The sequence below is a fragment of the Drosophila kikkawai genome, chromosome X (assembly GCF_030179895.1).
Source record: "Drosophila kikkawai strain 14028-0561.14 chromosome X, DkikHiC1v2, whole genome shotgun sequence".
Lineage (NCBI taxonomy): Eukaryota > Metazoa > Arthropoda > Insecta > Diptera > Drosophilidae > Drosophila > Drosophila kikkawai.
In genome coordinates, this window is record NC_091733.1 from 29,452,688 (window position 1) to 29,458,687 (window position 6,000).

The following is a 6,000-nucleotide window of genomic DNA, read 5'->3' on the forward strand; positions in this document are numbered from 1 at the left end:
AAGGTCAGCGAGAAAGCGCAGATAGAGGCTCTGAAAAGTAGGCAACGAAAATTAGACAACCTAAAACGTATATTTTATTTATACATTTTTAGCAATTTTTTTACCATTTATTTTTGGCAGAATTATATTAAGAACTTGCACATTTCCAGCAAAGCGACACGATTTATCCTTATTTGTTAAGATGAACACGTCACAGGTAGACACGATGAGACGCGCACTGACTGAGGCTGCGGCGCGCCGCGGCGGCAGAGGGGCCTATGATTATACATATGTAGGTAGCTAGAGAGAGAAAGGTTGATGGACAGGGAGAGATGTTGATGATAAAAACGAAGCTGAGAGCAGAGCTGAGAGCAAAGCTTAAATCAGAGGTGATATTTAATAATGAAACGATTTTTAAGAAGTTGATGTTGATGATGACAACTAGATAATTATATTTATACATTTTTAACCATCTTTCGAAATGTATACCCAAATTTCTATATAAATATAACCTGTAATAACCAAAACGAAGCTTAGCTCCAATTAGAGGTTACCAAGGATTACCACTAAAACCCATAAATATAACCCCTCATATATTGTAAATAATGTTGTAATCAATGTAATCAATTAAATAAAGCAGCTATCTGTTCCCCCATTTCATTTTCATTTATATTTTGCACTACGTTTTCTAGACCCAATCTGCTGCTAAGACACCTTTATATTTGTATAATAGATATAATAGGATATAATAGTTTTGGTTTGGACTTACCCGCAGTTGAAGGAGACTTGGTTATCTTCATTTCATATTCATTTCCTGGTTATATTTTATTCCTTTGATTGCAGAGGTTTTTGTTGTTGTTGCACTATTATAATATAAACTTGCTCATTTCCAGATCGAGATTCATCGCTCTTTACCTCCTTCGATTCCATATATTCTTAGTTCTTTTGCACAATTATTATTAAAACAGGTACAATTTCATCGAATTAGTACTTTTCCGCGGCCATCCATCCGGCATGTTTACGCGACAGGTGAACTCGAGGGGAGGCGTGCCCACGGATACCCTTCATCTTTAGTCCGCAGGCTTGGTTTAGATTCATCAATGATTATTTCCCTCGCTTGCAATGATTTTCGGCTATTTTGCACAATTCTTATAAGAACTTGACTTATTCAGCGAAACGGCACTTTTCCAGGGGTCTTATAGATGACTTAACAGGCATACGCAATTGGTAGATACGAGGGGGGGGAGGCGCGCCATTCATCTTTAGTCCGCAGGCTTGGTTTATATTCATCAATGATTAATTCCTTCGCTTGCAATGGTTTTTGGTTATTTTGCACGATTCTTAAAAGAACGGCACATTTCCAACGAAGCGACACTTTTCCGGGGTCATCCAGAGAGGTTGGGATGCGTACGTGACAGGCGAACTCGTGGGGAGGCGAGCCCTTAGATGCCCTTCATCTTTAGTCTGCAAGCTTATTTCAGACTCATCGGTAATTAATTCCTTCGCTTGCAATGATTTTTGGCTGTTATGCATTATTGTTAAAAGAATTTGCACTTTTCCAGTGACTCCGCACTTTTTCGCGAGATGGTACACGTCAGAGGTAGACACGCGGAGAGGGGGAGAGGCGCGCACTAACTGAAGCTGCGGCGGCAGAGGCATCTGTATTAATAGGTAGCCAGAGAAAGCTTGATCGAGAGGGAGAGGTTGATCGAGTGAGCTAGAGTTAAGCGACACACACACGCACTAGCGTCTGAAAGCGTAGGTGAGAGCAGAGATGCAAGCAGAGATGCAAGCAGAGATGCAAGCAGAGCTGAGAGCAGAGCTGAGAGCAGAGCTGATAAGCTTAGCTCAGCTCTCAGTGTGCGCGCTCTCGTTCAAGCGTACGTACAAGTTGCTCAGAAATTATCAGTTCGCTTATAAGCTTCGCTCTCTGCTCTGCTCTCATTTCTGTTCTGAGCTCTGCTCTGGGCTTCTGCTCTGAGCTCTGCTCTGGGCTCTGCTCTTATCTCTGCTCTCACCTACGCTTTCAGACGCTAGTGTGTGTGTGTGCGTGGCCTAACTCTAACTCACGAGATCAACCTCTCTCTCTCCCTCTTGATAAACCTCTCCCCCTCTGGCTACCTATGAATAGAGGGCCCTCTCCCTCTCTCCTCGTATCCACCTGTGACGTGTACCAACCGAACCCTTTAGCGAATAGCAAACTCCAATGATTTAACAGTTTGCTAGTTTTTTAATTATATATTTATATGTACATATACATGTGTATATCCTTGTGCATTTGTTTAACTATGTAGTTTAAGCAGGTTGTTTATCTAGTTGTACATTTATTTGGCCAACTGCCTTCAACCGCAAAATGTTTTCTACCGCCTCCGCCAACGACCATTTTTACTTTCGTTTTTATTTAACCTTTTTCTTTTGGTTACAACAAGCTACCTATCTTGCTCGCACTTGATTCTGCTATCTCTCTCTGACATGGGCCATTTACGTAAAATTTTACGAGGCCTTTTGTTTGAATTTTCCTGCAGTTTTATGGCCACCAAACTGAAGTTGAAGTGATAAAGGAAGCATAATAAATCTAAAAAATACAAAAAAGAGCTTAAAAAAATACAAATAAATTTATTTTTAATATAAACAATATATATTATAGTTTAAAATCATTTAATTTGTACTTTAAAGCAAATTGAAAGAGAAATATGCTTGCATTTTCTGTGCCTTGTTTTCCTTTATCTCCCTGTTTGGTGTTTAATTTTTGGTATTCCCTTTAACTGTATGAATCCGAATCTGAATCCGAAAATTGTTTTTATTTGCAACAACTTTTTTGTACAACTGTCGCCTGGCTGTGTTGCACTTTTTTGTTTTTGTTTTTTGCATTGCGACAAAAAATTGCCATGATACTTTATAATGTTATTCTGTTGCTGCTGTTCCAATTGTTGTTGTCGTTGTCGTTGTTATGGCATTATCCGACTTTCGCTTTGTCATGAGTGCTTAATTTTTTGTTGTTGTATTTTTTATTTTTTGGTTGCCAGTTTATTTTGCTTTTGTTTTCTGGATTCTGGATTCTTTGAGGCCCGATTTCGTTTCGGTTTTGTGCCACTGCAAATGTTTTTGCATAGTTGAAACACTTGTTTTTTTGTAGGGTATATGCACCAAGTGATATTCTGGGTTTAACAGGTTCATTTGTTAAGGAATTTTCTTATTAAAAAATTAAATTTTAGAGTTGTTTTACTTTGCTTGGTTTTTTAAATAAATTTTGTGGCCATTATTCTTGATTTTAGGTATATACAAATATTCTTTTATGTGTATAAACTTGATATAACATAAACAAAAATTATCTGAAAATATTTGAATACACAAAAAGCTAAAAATAAACTAATTCATTACTTTAATTTTATTTAGAAATATAATAAAATAAATTTTAAAAATAATAATTTCAATTCATTTCATTTTAATATTTATTACTATTATTTTTATTTATATTAAATATAATAAAATTTATACATTTTTTTATAATATTTGACATTCTCAACTATTATTCAATATTAAAATAAAAATATTTTTCTGTGTAAAAATACCCTTTAAATTTATTTATTTATTATTTTTCATATTTTGTTATACCTGAAACCAAAATTAACCGTACAATTGTAATAAAAAAATATCCAAAAATTTACTAATTCATAATTTGATTTATTTAATTTATATTAATATTAAATTATATTATTTAAATTAATATTATATATAATAAAATAATGTTTAAAATTCTGAATTATTTTTAAATAATTAAAAAATATATTTTTCCGTATAAAAATGCGCCTTAAATTTATTTATTTATTATTTTCAATATTTTTATATACAAAAACATTCTCAATTATTATTCAATCTTAAAATAATATTTTTTTATATTAAAATCAGCTTTTATAAAATTTTTTTTATTATTTTTTAAGCTATTCTCTTATTCTAAATCCTTTTTAACCCCTAAATCTAGGGCAATCACCATTCTCTCTGCCTGAATTCGGTGGCATTTTCTTGTAATTTTTTTTATTGGTTTTCAGAGAGGGTGACAAAAAAGGCAGCACCTACATATCTGTAAATAAATGCATGCATTTCGCTGAGCGTCCCCAAAAGAATGTCAATCGACAATCGGAGAGAGGACATCTCCGCACAGAAAAAAGAGGCAGCTGCCCATACGATTTTTATATGCCATTTTCAATAAACAGGCCACGCTCTTCGAGATATGCTATATATATATATCTATATATATTTTATATATATTTTTTATATTTTATACCAAGTTTGTTTGTTGGTTTTGTATATTCTTTTTTTTAGCTTTTGTCGTCCTGCGGCAAGCGGCATTCAAAAACAATCAAATATGGAAATTTCTCGGACCCGAATCGGTATACAGTATCCCCAGTATCTCCAGTATCCACTAGCCAGTGTTCAGTGTTCAGTGCCGCACATAATGCACATATGTGTCCACAACGTTGTTGTCCTTGTCGCTGCCACATCCGTCGTCTGCCTGTGCCATGTTTACCCCCACTCTCCCCCTTTTTTGGTTGCATATTTCTGGGCAAATACCAAAATGGAGGGGGCGCAAGGATAGGGAAAGGATGCCACACACACACACACACACACACACACACAGATAACTATTTTCGATTGCGCATTTCAGTGCGTTGAGGCGGAAATATTTCAATTGTGTAGCTGACTTGTAATTTTTCATGCACTCTCTATGGTAAAAATGGCAGCGAAATCAGCTGTTACACTTTCATAATATTTCCCCCATTTTCTATGGTTTTTTTCTCTTTTTTTTTTGTTTTCTTTCTATTCTTCCCTTGGTGATGGCTGAATAATACGATAAAAGAAGCTCATCCAGAGCTAAAAAAAATATATTAAATAGAAGAGGGAGTGAGTAGAAGTGAATTTCCCAAGAGTTTATAAATAAAACTTGAAACTTAACTGTTTAAAACAATTTTTTTTTAAGAAAGAAAACATTTTTAGTTGTTGAATAATATTTTTAATAAATAATAATATATATATTGTATTAAAATATTAATAATAAAAATGATTATAATACATTTTAAGTCTTATTTATACGTTAAAGATTTACCTAGATAGAAATCCGAGTTAAAAATAATCTTAATTTAACTTTTAAAATATTTTATCTCAACCCAAAAGAGTAGTATATATTTTTAAAATTTATTTAACTTTTTCTAGAAATAAAAAATTACAATTTTTTAACTTCCAAAGGAGTAGGATATATTTTAAATATATATTTAAATTTTTTCAGAAATAAAAACTACCAAAAGAGTAGTAAATATTTTAAAAACACATTTAAATATTTTTTAGAAATAAAAAATTGAAATTTTTTAACTTCCAAAAAAGTAAGATATATTTTAAAAATATATTTAAATATATAAAAATATATTTAACAATAATATATATTTTAAACAATTTATTTAACTTTTTCTAGAAATAAAATATTAAAAATTTTCCACTTCCAAGAGAGTGAAATATATTTTAAACATAAATTTTAATTTTTCTATAAATAAAAATAATTTTATTTGATTTTTTATATATTTTAAACATACAAATTTAACATTTTCCAGAACATATTCCACCTAATCTTTGATCTTCCATATATGTTTGCCCACTTACCTCACATTTAATAACGAGTTTTAGCCAGTTGAGCTTGTTAGTTGGGTAAAAAGTGTTCTCAATTTCTTAGCAACGAATGCCAGGGCTTAGCCCATGAGAGTCACCAATGCGTTTATGGCCCCTGCGTTTTCTAACTGTGTGGGGAAAAATAGAAAATGCAGTAAACCGCAAATGTTTGTTACTCCATTACGCTTGTTACTGTGTGTGGCTTTCGGTATCTGGTAGCTCTCTCTGTGTATGTGTGTGTGTGTTTACTGGCTTTCCCTTTTTCCACACACACACACATAGACATTTTCCAACCATTTTCCCATACTCCAAAAATGTGGGTTTTGCTGAAAACAAATTTATTGCCAGCATTTGAAAAAAGAT

The 6,000-nt window shown here is 32.9% G+C and overlaps 1 protein-coding gene across 2 annotated transcripts in view; it reads right to left on the bottom strand.

Moving 5' to 3' along the window:
- The window catches only part of LOC138929065 (uncharacterized), a 108,216-nt gene extending 106,616 nt beyond the window's left edge, over positions 1–1,600 (bottom strand). For both annotated transcript variants that reach the window (XM_070287899.1, XM_070287898.1), the window contains exon 1: positions 749–1,600. The gene's annotated coding sequence lies outside the window, so the exon portion shown is untranslated. The remainder of the gene's footprint in view (positions 1–748) is intronic.
- Between the last annotated feature and the right edge of the window lie 4,400 nt (positions 1,601–6,000).